The sequence below is a fragment of the Hevea brasiliensis genome, chromosome 5 (assembly GCF_030052815.1).
Source record: "Hevea brasiliensis isolate MT/VB/25A 57/8 chromosome 5, ASM3005281v1, whole genome shotgun sequence".
In the NCBI taxonomy this organism is placed as follows: domain Eukaryota; kingdom Viridiplantae; phylum Streptophyta; class Magnoliopsida; order Malpighiales; family Euphorbiaceae; genus Hevea; species Hevea brasiliensis.
The window spans coordinates 21915346-21928857 of record NC_079497.1 but is presented as its reverse complement, the minus strand read 5'-3'; positions in this window follow the sequence as shown (position 1 = coordinate 21928857).

Sequence of the window (13512 nt, the reverse complement as noted above, 5' to 3'; positions counted from 1 at the left end):
TCCTTTTTTTGCGGCTTTATGGAAGGCTCCTTTGAATTTTATTAAGATGAATTGTGTTTTTAGGAGTGCCGTTCCGGAATGAGATGTGGATCAAGTATTGGCAAGTGCACTGAAAAATATCTATGATTCTTGTGATCCAGAATTCTTAAAAGGTATGGCCCTCGCTTTTTGTTTATGGCTTGCATTGGATATGTGTTTTTGTATTGTTGTTGCTAAGTTGGATTGCAAATGAGTAATTGATTTTTGTGAACAGGATAATATTTGCACAAAGGCTTTAAAATTGTTCTTTAACATTGCCATGAGTTTGCATCCATTTGGAGTTTTGTATTCGATCTTATCTAACTCAGTGGCTTATGCACTAGCTAAAGTTTATAAGGATGAGGAGGATGAATGTATTTGGATCGAAGAGAATCCAAATCTTGCTTCTTCTTTTGTAACTCAAAATCAAATTTTTTCTTTGAATTATTAAAATATTGAGTTCATAAAAAAATTAAATAAATATTTTTTTATTATGGATTTGGAGTAAGAATCCCAATTATGAGTTACTAAGTAGTATTTGGAATTTTGTTTTGTTATAATTGGCTATAGTTAAGAGTTAAACTCGATATCTCATAGTTCTAGAAACAACTCTAATATTGCTGAATAAAACTCATTGATAGGTAGTATTTGGAATTTATTCATCTAGAATTGACAAAAGACCCAAATCCAGTTAAATGATAGGATTATTTTATATAAATATAATGCCATTTTTCAGTTAAGTTCTCATGAAACTGTAGACCTTTGGCCATAGGAAATGACGCAGGCTTAGTATGAGATAGCCCAACACCTTTAAGCATATTGAGGAAACATTTTCGTTGACTTAGAAAAAAGTTATTAGGTAAATGTGTAAGCTCGATGCCAAGGAAATATTTAGCATACTCGAGATCTTTAATACTAAATTTAGAATAAAAAAATTGCTTGGTTATCAATAATCAAAGGCTCAGAAGTCCCAATAATACGAATGTCATCCACATAAACAAGCAAAGCTTGAAAATCATCTCTAATGGCCTTAGTAAAAAGACAATAATCATATGGTGATTGAACAAACCCATAATCCTTTAACCTAGTCGTAAATTATTTATTTCATTGATGCCTTACTTATTTCAATCTATAAAGCGACTTGATCAACTTGCAAACCTCCCCATTTTGAGCTTTAGTATAGTCCTCTAGAGGAAGCATGTATAAATCTTCATCAATTAACCCATTAAGGTGGGCATTATTATTGTTAATTTGATGAATTGGCCAATGCTTGGTAGAATCAATAGCTAGAAAAACTTGGACAATAATGATTTTAGCCACTGGTGAAAAACTCTTAACATAGTCGATGCCCATAACTTGATTATAGCCTTTGGCTACAAGCTGGGCTTTAAAGCAATTAATAGATCCATCCGGCTTATATTTCACATGGTAGACCCATTTTGAAGCAATTGGCTTCTTGCCAATAAGAAGGTCAGTAAGATGTGATGTAGTATTCTAGTCAAGGACTTCTAACTTTAACTCCATTACATGAACCCACCGAGGATCATCCTTAGCTTGATGGTAGGAATATGGTTCCTTAATGGCTAATATGTTGGACAAAGAAGCCATATATGGAGAGGTAAAAGAAGGGGCAGAAATAAAATGACGAAAGGGAGAAATCACACCTTCGCAACCATGTGAATGAGAGGATATAGCCATCGACAAAGAATTATTAATAGAAATATGAGCTACATAAGCACGATTCTAGGAATTGGTTCATTTCTATTTTAACCCCCTATACCAATCCATATAACCATTAAGTTTAAAACACGTATCACGCATGTGGTTATAGTAATTGCAAAATTTATCTTCCTTTCTACCATCATGTTTCCTATCTTCAGTGAAAGATTAAGTCCTTTGATTATTAAACATTCCATTAACCTTATAGCCAGAGTATTTAACCAGTAATGCACCAACATTATCTAATGAATCAGAGATAAAAAATACCTCACGCTGCTTCTCAACACAATGAATCATTGAAAATGCCTTATTGACATTAGGCAAAGAATCAAGTAGCAAAATCTAATTGTGAACATGGTCATAACCATTATTGAGTCCTATGAGAAATTGAATTAAACGATCTTCTTCTTCAATGTCATCTATAGCTTTTACTACTCCACAAGTATACACCAAATAACTTCTTAAGCATGAAAGCTCATCCTGGGCAAATTACCAAGAGGGTCTAATTGACAAAATAAATTACCAAAAGGCTGTGAGATAACACATAATTACCAAAAAGGGGTGGGATTTGATGTTCTGGAAGAGAGAGTGGTAGATTAATCCCATATTAGCATCTAGGTGTTTGAAAAAAATTAAATAAGTATTCGTTGGACTGAAGAGTAAAAAAAAAAAAATTAAAAAATTTTATGGCAAGTGGACACTACCTAAGGTACCGACTAGGACCCATCTTGTGTCGAGTGGTAAGAGGCGTGCTTGTCCATGCATCATGTGGCGTGCTTAGCAGATGTGTCACACTTTACCCCTCCGTAAGGCATAACATGATCCCGTAGTACACCTAATAAATTACCGAACTTCACCTACCGGTAACCCATTAAATACACTATAAGGGATTTTAAAACAATTTTTGTTCATTTTTAAATTGGTGGGCACATTTCCTTTTTAGATATTAAAAACCTTTATTTGAAGTCCAATCATAAATCAAATTTTTAGATATTTAAAATCTCTGCAATTTTTATAAAAATTTCAGCAGAGTGCCGTCTGTATTTTGAGAAAACAGTTCTTCAAAACCTGAAAAAAAAAACACTCCCAATATATTTTCTCAACCACAACTCCATTATTCAATTTCATTTCACAAATCAGTACAAGCAACTCAATACATAGTTTGAATTAAATCAAATATTGAAACATCTCATTAAAGTAACAAAATTAATATTTACATTCATGGGAGTATTACAAATTTAGTAGTACAACACTTTATAAGTACATAAAATCTCAAGATAATATTACAATAATTTGTATTTGATTACATTCCAAAAATAATATTACATAAGAGTTAATGTAACTGCTCGAATGAAATTACATACATATATTTACAGAATTACATCAAAATCTAATGTACAAGGGTATACCTATGATATACCCGAAGATAGTCTCACTATGTCTTCAAGTAATCTCATTCAGCTGCTCTATATTTTCTTTCACCTGCAACAGCATACAAAGCTATCGCTGAGTGGTGAACTCAGTGGTGCATAAACTAATAATTTAAAACTTAATACAAGTTATGCTTTGATAACTCATAACAGATAAAAATTTAAAATTTCTAAATTATTCAAAATTCATGACATCCAAAAATCTATATTTTCAATCATGCAAATTATTCATTTGAATAACATTTCTATCAAATAGTAACTATTTATCTACATTTCTTTTAAATCATGAATCGATACAATATTTTTGAATCACTAACAAATATTTATTTCAACCATAAATATCAAATTATGCATAATCTAAAGGGCGTTGCCAACAATTCACACAGTTGGACTCATGACACAAAATTTCACAATCGATGCCGTGTTGTACACCACGACAAAGCAAACTCTCCCAATAACCAAGGCTAAAAGGGAGGAACAAAGACTAGCTAGTATATATGAGTACTCATCCAAACTCTTCTCCAACTGGCAAGCCAGAGAGGAAGGAACTCACCCCATCTAGTGGAGGAAATATCTCACTAGACAAGCTAATGAGAATAGAAAACATATTGCCATGTCAACTATGGTTTCAAATCATATTCAAAACAATTTCTATTCACAAAAGTGTTTACAAACCATTAACATATTTAATCATTATAAATCCACGCTCAAGGTTGGCAACACATCAAACTCAAAATTTACAATTCTCAAAACCATGCAATAAATCCTTAAATGCATAAGAAAATTTATATTTAATTTATACAATTTCATTCAACAAGTTAAAGTTCTCAATACAACAAAAATTATAAATCATACAATAAACTTATTCAAATCAATTTGGAAGTGAAAAATAACAAAAAGAGTTAGTTGTGCACAAACCGCTTATCTAGGCTTGTCTTGGTTCAATTCCTCCTCCTTCCTTGGAGGGCTCCTTTCCCACTAAAATACATAACTAAAGTGTTTCAATATCTATTCAATTTATTTCTAATCAATAAATTCAATAATTAAATTTTTCTACACTTAATTTATCCCATAAAATTGAGTCCTTTGTACTTAGTATAATTGTGATTACTATTCATTTGACCATTTGGTTAAAATATTGAATTTTTCATACTAATTAGATATGCTAATTCTAATTACACCCACATACCACATTGTGAGTCATATTCTTGTTGGCATTGATTGCCAAATTCAATTCAAAGCCTATTAGGGTTAAATCTCAAAATTTCAGTTTTGGAATACTTGGACTATAGTGGGAATTTGGCTAACTTTCCTTCATCAAAGTTGTTCCTTAATGTCTTAGCTTTAATTTCCTTTTTGAATCACACCATTTGGAGTTTTGTAGTTCAAGTTATGCCTATTTTTCTAAGGCTGACCGGATTGGTCCAAACCCAGAATTCTTGGCACAATTCTGGTTCTGGCAGTTTTGGTGTGCCGACTACAGCTCACTTTTTGGATGGGTTATGGTCAGAATTTAGGTTTGTGTTCTTCGTAAAAGTTGTAGTGTTATGTCTTAGCTTTCCATTGGTATAGCATTCAGGTCATTTGGACCTTCCCATACAAAGTTATGGCCATTTGAACATGTACTGTTCATATGGTCAGTTTTGTACAGTAGCAGTGTGCCAATTCTGAGTTTGACCTAATTGTTCACTAACTTAGAGTCATTTTCAGGGAAGGGTTTCTACATGAAAATTGTGTCATTATGTGTCTAATTTCATTTTCAATTGGCTTCACACCAATTGGAATTGCAGATTTACAGTTTTGGTCCTTGAAGTGAACCAAGGTCAGGCTGTCCAAAATTGGACACCTACCAATCTGAATTTGATTTTTTTTCTCACCATTCCAACACACTCTAATTGGCCCCAATTGACCATTTCAAACCTCAATTAATTCAATTTACTTCATTTTCAAAAACCCTCAAATTTTTCCCAATTCCATAAACCCTAATTCATTCATCTTACAATTTTTCATGCAATTAATGTCATTCTAACATACAAGCAACACACTCTTCATTATCCAAGCTCAATTACATGGTTAATTCCATTCAAAACTATCAAACCCTAAACTTCCGCATGCTGGCCAAATTTCACTATGTTCCTCAATATGTTGTTTTTATTTCATTTTCATCAATTCTAGTTCACTTCAAGTGAAAATTCATGAATATAAGGAGAATTGAGGGGATTCTTGACTAACCTTTAATGAAGTATTCCCAAAGCTTCAATTCTTCCACTTTCTTCTTTCTTTTTGTTCACAAGATGCTTGCCAAGATCCAAGAACAAGATTTACTTAAGGGAGTTAGGGAATTTATAGAATAAAATCAAGCTTTTGAAAGCTTGAGATGGGTGTTAATGGTGGAAAGAGATGAGAGAGATAAGAGAGAGAGATGGGGTGGCATGTTGAGAGAAGAAGATGAAGTGATTTTTTTTTCTTTCTTTTTTAATTTTCTTTTAAGTCAAAATTATCTCAAAGTTTCTTAAATTAAAAATTATCATTTAATGTGTCATGCTTATGTAATAAGTGATGTCATAATCCCTTAAATTTTAATTCCTTTTCTTTTTCTTTGTTTTTCCATAATTCTTCAATTTAATTCTATACTTCAAAATTTTAATTTCTCACATTTTATTGGACAGTTAGGCCATGAGTCACCTCTAAGGGTGAATTGACTAATTTGCCCCTCGCCGGTCTGATTCAATTTACTAATAACACTGTATTTCTTTTGGAACCCTGATCTAATTATTTGATCTGGTTCTCTACCTTTTTATGTGATTTTTACATTTCCCCTAGCTTCGCAATAATTCTTAGGCCTACAGTGTCACAATGCCCCATACGAAAATAGGGTTATAACTAACCTCGCAGTCACTTTCCGGTACGGTCAACCATCACTGTGACCTTGGCTCATTTAACCCTTTATACTTTATTTTTCTTATTTATATTTTATCTTTTGGTAATTACTATTAATTTTTATTCAGGACTTTTCTAGGTGATATAAACATATGTCTAGACATCCTGACTGTCTGGACAGACACCGGTCACCGGAATAGTATAATGCATAGACTGCTTAATATAGGGGTGTTACAAGACGGACACTAGTATTGGTAATGCCTATCTATCTGTGCTAACATGATTCCTATTTATGCATCGTGTGGTGTGTATCTTGGCAGATGGACACTAGTAATGGTGGTGCCTTATTGATCAATTTACATAATTCCCTCCTCGCACGGCATGTTTAGCAGTGCATGTGAGATTCTTGGCTTACAGCTAGACTCATTCATGGGTAGTGTCTAGCTGCCTATTTCCAACTATTTAAATGCACTCCAAGCCTCTCTCTTATTTGCTCTTCAGCAATAGCAAAAAATTGTTGCACTTCTTTGAGCATTCTCTCTTAATTGTTGTAGAGAAATTTTAAGCAAAAAAATTCTAGTAAAAAATTATAAATTTTACTCTCCCTCTCTGGCTGTAGATAAAGAAATGTGCATAATTTTATTTGTGGTTATTTTTTTATTACTCATGTTATATATCTATTTATAATACAAATTGATATAGTATAATTTTCTTTTCATACTCCAACAATCTCTCTCTCTCTCTCTCTCTCTCTCTCTCTCTCCCTTTATACACACACACACACACACACACATATATCTTTGCTTGTAGATAATATCTAACTTGTAGTTCATTTTGAGGTAATTTTTATTTGGAGATAATTTTTTTTATTATTGATGTGATATAAAAATTTTAATACAAATTGTTGTAGCATAATTTTTTTCACACTCTAACGATCTCTCTCTATACTATCTCTTCCTCTCCTTCTCTCTTTATCTCTCTCTTTGCCTATGGAGAAAGTAAGGTGCAGAGTATTTTGAGGTAATTTTTATGTTGACATAATTTTTTTTTATTAGTATTGCTATATAAAAATTTAATAGAAATTGTTATAGTAGAGTTAAATACAAAATATTTCATTTTATGTTATAAGTTATGAAATTTTATTTTTAGAGTTGTAGAGATATTGTGTTAGGTTAGTGGTTGGTGGTTGGTAATTTTTTAAAAAATGGTAATATAGTGGATGTTATTAGATTAGAAGAGTAAAAATAAAAAATGAATTTGTTTTTATTTTTTTGGTAATAAAAGAAAAGTGAAGAAAATTATTTTATTAGTTTGAAATATTTTAATTTATCAATTTAATGAAAAATCAAATTTTTTTACATATATGATATTTTATAAGTATAAAATTTTAATATGATAACCATTGAATATAATTATAATTTCTTTCATGTGTTTAAAATTTAGTTTGTAATGCAAATCTATATTTGAAATTTTATAGGAATTATACATCACCAGCGTTGAGGTTACTTGTCAGTTGTTCAAAAATATCATATCAATTATGCGAAGGTATATTGATAATATATTTATTAACATCTAATAGAACTATGTAGAGACAAGTTCAAAGGTTATTAAGTATAAAATGCAAATACAACTTTCTTGTCTGCACTACCAACATTTTAGAGAATATTAAATAAGTACTAAATAATTGCTTAAATTTACATAGCATTTTATATTTAAATTCAAAATACATTATTTTGATATTTTGACAACATATGATTTTAAAATGGTAAACTGTTGTATATTTTAAAATTTTTAGTGCAATTAGAAAATTTGATAACAATATAATTTATTTTTTTTTTACAATAGTGAATCAATTTGATCTGATACCTAATTATTAAAATCACAACAAGGATATGTTATATAAGAAGATCCTCAATGTGAATATGTTGAAACAATAATTATATAATCCATACTTCTAGGGGCAGTGCATATTATATTTTCATTAGAATACACTTAGTGAGTGTATGTGTACATTATCAAAATAGGGTTAGATGTAGATAATTTTCTTTGTGAAAATATATGTATCATAATAAATGTATATGTTTAATCATTGTGTATATCATTTAAAATATAATCTGGATTATTTCTAGAAGCATGCATTTTATAATTGTTGATTTAACATGTTAACATTGAGGCTTATCTTTAATAATATAAACTTGTGATGATTTTAAAAATTAAGTATTAGTTGAGATTGATTTAATATTATGGGAAAATTTTTTACTGTTATGAAATTATTTTAATTGTAGTGCAAAAATTAATATATATAATAGCTAATGATTATGAAATCATATGTTATTAAAATATGAAAACTATGTACATTGAGATTAAAGATAAGTTGCTATGTAATTTTAATCAAGTATTAAGTACTTAATAATATTCCCTTATATGCTGGCAGTTTGAACATAAAAATTTTTGTTTATCTTTTATACTTTAAACCTTGTAATTTGCCATTATGCAGTACAGCTAGAGATTAATAACTTCATTATTAACCTTGATAGGAATGAAAGGACGATAAATGCACAGTAGAAATTACCTAAGGCCAGGTTCATCAGATCCATCAATACTTAGACACCAGAGACTTCATCAGTCAGAATCCATCTAGGAAGCTATAATGTAGGAAGAGGTGTTAACCTGCAAAGGACATGCAAATGTACTTCACTTAGATGCCCCTCCAGCATTGATTATTCCTTATTTGAAGGACAGTGGTTTTATTAGAATATCCTGAATGAGATTTGCTCTAGTAGAAAGGTGGAGGCCAGAGACTTACATATTCATGTTGTCGATAGGAGAGTGCACTATCACTCTAGAAGACATCTACATAATTACAAGATTGCCCATTGATGGTGATGCAGTAACTGGCCATTCTAGGTTGGATTGGCCATCTGTTTATGAAGAATATCTAGGCATAAGGCCACCTCCACACGTATTTAAAGGGTGTGGACTTTATATGTCATGGCTTGCAGAACAATTTGAAGCCATTCCTGAAGGAGTAGAAGATGCCACTTTGCTTATTCATGCATGGGCATTTATACTACGTCTAATTGGAGGTTTGCTTTTTAATGACAAGTCCAATGCTTGTGTTCACTTGATGTTCCTACCATTACTCGAGGATATGAGAAGAGCTTGGCAATATAGTTAGGGTTCTACACGCCTTGCATATCCGTACAGGGAGGTTTACCAGGAAGTAAATACTGAAACTAAAGAGATATCTGGGGCCCTTTTCATCTTATAGATTTGGGCATGGGAGAGAATTAAGACGGTTACTCCATCATTACTAGATCCAGCATGGCATGATGGTGCTCCATTGGGTGGTAAGTATGTATATTAATATTTCTGGATCATCGACTACAAAATTCAAACATATATTCATTGAACAAATTAATGGATAAATTTATAGGTGGAGTAACAGCCAATGGGTTACGCAAGTAACCACCCATGTACTAATTCAAATGAGAGACAATATTGACAGAATGGCAGATCAGGATGTAAGATACATTATAACATGTTTATATTAAATTAATTATTAATATAATCTTATTTGATGATTTGGGTCTAATAACTTTTTTTTCTTCATTTATAATTGCAGTTTATATGGAAACCATGCACCTAAGATGTACTCAATGCTATGCTTGAATATTGCATGCAAAGGAAGGGTGTAGAGCAGGCGATGGTGCCAATTATCTACTTTCACATTGTTGAGTGGCATTAACCTGATAGGGTATTACGGCAATTTAGGTTGCAAAAGCCAATCCCTCAGCCCCCTAGTCAAACAAATGATCTGCAACAAACTTCCTTGCAATAAGATGATGGTGATTGGGCAACATTTCATGCCTAATATATTAGTAGGTGGAATAAACGCCATTAATTCATAGTCCTAGGAAAAGCTGCTATGAGGCCACTCCACCACCATTCATAGTACATGGAGTGGTATTATCGATTGTCTATACAATGGATCTCAGTAATAAAAGCTGCTACAGGTTCTATGGTAAAGTATCATTCCTACATTTTTGTTTTGTTAAATATTTATTTGCTTATTAAGTAATTAATTAAGTGTGTAATTTTGTTATATTCAACATTTTATTAGACGGGTGGCCTAGAAGAATTGCTTATTACATTGAAAGACCCGTCTCCATAGAATGTTACATATAGCAAAAGATTAGTCCTAAACATGTTATGGGCCTTAAAGGAGGAGAAGCATCTTATTACCCGATGACCACCGTATCCAGATTCGGCCCCAACTATGCATGTTTTTGAAAAATTGTTAGAAGATCCAATGATTGCACAACTGCAGCAACAATAGAGAAATTGTAGGGGTGGTCAAGCAAGATGAAGGAGCCATCACATCCATCTACAATGACATTCACTAAAGTTGTGCCACACCCTATCTTTTACCATCTCTTTGAGAGTAATGATGCAAGGGCTCAACCTCCTACCCAATTTCCTGAAGCCAGTCTATTAACAACCATTCTGACATTCTCTGAATTGTTACAGAGCCAATACATAGTCCCCTAGTCCATTCATGCCAAGCCCTTCTAGGTAGTGGATGTCGTCATCCTCACATCATGTGACATAATAAGAAAGGACATCATTCAACTTCATTAAGACTCGGCATGAGAAGACACCATTTGATGCAATGTTAGCCCATTTCTCTCAACCGTACATAGATATAACTTCGACATCAAGGTATGGGTTTGGTGGTGCAGAAGTTTCTGAGATGTATTTTACACCTTATGATTTCAGACTAGAGATTTTTTTATCAAGGGTGGGACTATTTGGGCATTATGAATCTGGGTCCATGTAAAATGAGCCAAGTCCATCTTCAAGCATGCAGTAAACGAGACTAGAACATCAACTGATGTCCACATAGGATGTTGATGAACCTGAACATCAGCAAGAACATCAAAGACATGAGAGGTGGGCTAGTGCATTGCATAATGCAGGATATAGGAGGCGCCTGGGATGTGGCACGTGACCTTTTTAATTTTTATCTTCTTATATTTTATTTATTATAGATATAAAATATGTTTCATAAATGGCATTGCCTAAAAGAAATTTGCATTTATTCTATTATATGAAATTAACTTTTTAATTATGTCATTAATTTTTCAACCATAATTCATGTTTGTGCAACAATGTATTGATAGATATAATAAAAAAAGTTTCAAAATTTAAATTATCCATCAAGTACATAGTTAATATTTTGACTAAACATAAATCCACACAATAGTAACAGTCTTAAAAATAAAAATCTCCATCAAGTACCTAGTACATAGTATTAAAAAACATACATCCATACAATATTCCCTACAATGCATACTTACGAATATCATGACTAGGCAATTTTCTTACAATGCCATATTTTTCACCTTTAATTGTATGCTTGGCAACTTTGAAACTGCGATGACTTTTCAATTGTCTCATATATTCATATAATTGAAAATAGTTATTCTCGAATTCTTCCCTTGCACGGATTGCATTCACATATTCAAATATAATATAAATGTAACAATATAAATTAATTTACAAGCCATTTTAAGTAACACTATAGTTATAAACATACCTGATCTTTAGGTGTTTTGCCTATAACGATATATCTCTTGTGGAACAGGCAGAGTTTTCATCCATGTTAATAAACTTTCTGGATTTGGGACGACTTCCTCAAGGAAAAATGTTAAAACTAGTTCATTATAAGTGTCAACACCTTTTTGTCCCCAAATTTGGGATAATGAATGAAAATATTAAAGGGGAATAGTTTCAATCAAGACATTGACTTTTTCAATTTCTCATATCTAGTAGCCGTGTTAATAATTTTTTGTAAGAAATTATTAACCTCAACAAAATGCTCCCTTATGCATCTTCCTGGCTTCCATTTTAGTTCATCAATATTATGCAGCCTATTCTTGACATTTTATATTGCAGTTTGCCCTCTTAAAACACTAGGAGTCAATTTGATAATGACCATACAAAAAAAAAATTGATAAGATTATTAAAAATGCAAAAGATTGACAACACATAATAATGAATAAAGCAGAAGATTAACAACACATAATCAAGTCCAATGTGGGTGAGTGACAACACATAATAATTTAAAATGCTAATGATTCACAACACATAATATCAATAGCCACAAAAGATTGACAACATATAATAATATAATATGCATATGATTGATAACACATAATAAAGTCTAATACGGATGAGTGACAACACATAATAATTAAATTTTCAATTAATTGACAACACATAATATCAATAGTCACAAATGATTTACTACACATAATAATAACATATGAAGATGATTGACAAAAGAACACCGTAATAAAGTAATTTCTGCAGAATTGATATCACATTCATAGAAAATATTAATGCACTAACAATTACCCAATATCTTGAATTCTATTATTCTACATAAGAGAATATACAATTTCATTCATCGCTATCTTAGAAATGGAAAGAAGTTCATCAACTAGTAGATGTGGGAAGTGGGTTCTTCCAAAATTTCATAATGAATGTCACAAGGACAAACATTGTGATTGGAACGAATATTATGCTACACTGTGGCATGAATAGAGTTTTCGACTTACCAAATCAGATCAATTAATTAAAGTTGTATGAGACTTAGTAGGTAAGATTATGAAATGACGCAATCAATTGCAATGCACAAGACAAACATCCAAACTTATGAAGTAGCTATTAGGAGAATTTATGAGGAAAATAATAGGCTCTTACTCCATGAAAGTAGGTACTATATGCTAAAGTTGGCAAGAGATCAAGCAATAGCAGTTAATTGTGAACTCTCAATGAGTGAGGTCAACAATATCATAACATCACCTATGTAAGTGTCTGACTATGAAATGTCAGATGAAGACGTTTAGTTTTACATTCATGCGGATATTAAACTTGGAACTTCTATATGAATTGTGATAGATTTATGGTTTTATTTATTATTTTAATATTCACTACATCCTTCTTTATTCTATATAAAGAAATATTAGAAATAAATATATATTAACATTAGCACAACAATTTTCATACACATACAATTGGCTGAATGCTCAATCTGAGTCCGACATTGAAATATCCAATAGACAATTGAGTTTAGAGGTCATATTCAAAAAAATCCTATTTTGTAACATATCCCTATCTTCAAGAAATTCTAAAGCCCATCTCTTAAAAAATTACCTATTCAAACATATTTTAATTTGATTGTTCTCTTCTTTAATGTGATACATCACATTACGAATCTCTTCACTATTCCCTCTAGGCATAGTTATAGCTTTGGACTTAGAGACTTTAACTGATAACTCTTGTGCTTCTGCACGAAGGGCTATTGATTGATTTAGTCGATAATGCCATTCATTTAAAAGTCATTAAGTACAACATCGCTATTATGTAAGAAGGGTCTAATGGATAACAAAACTCGTTA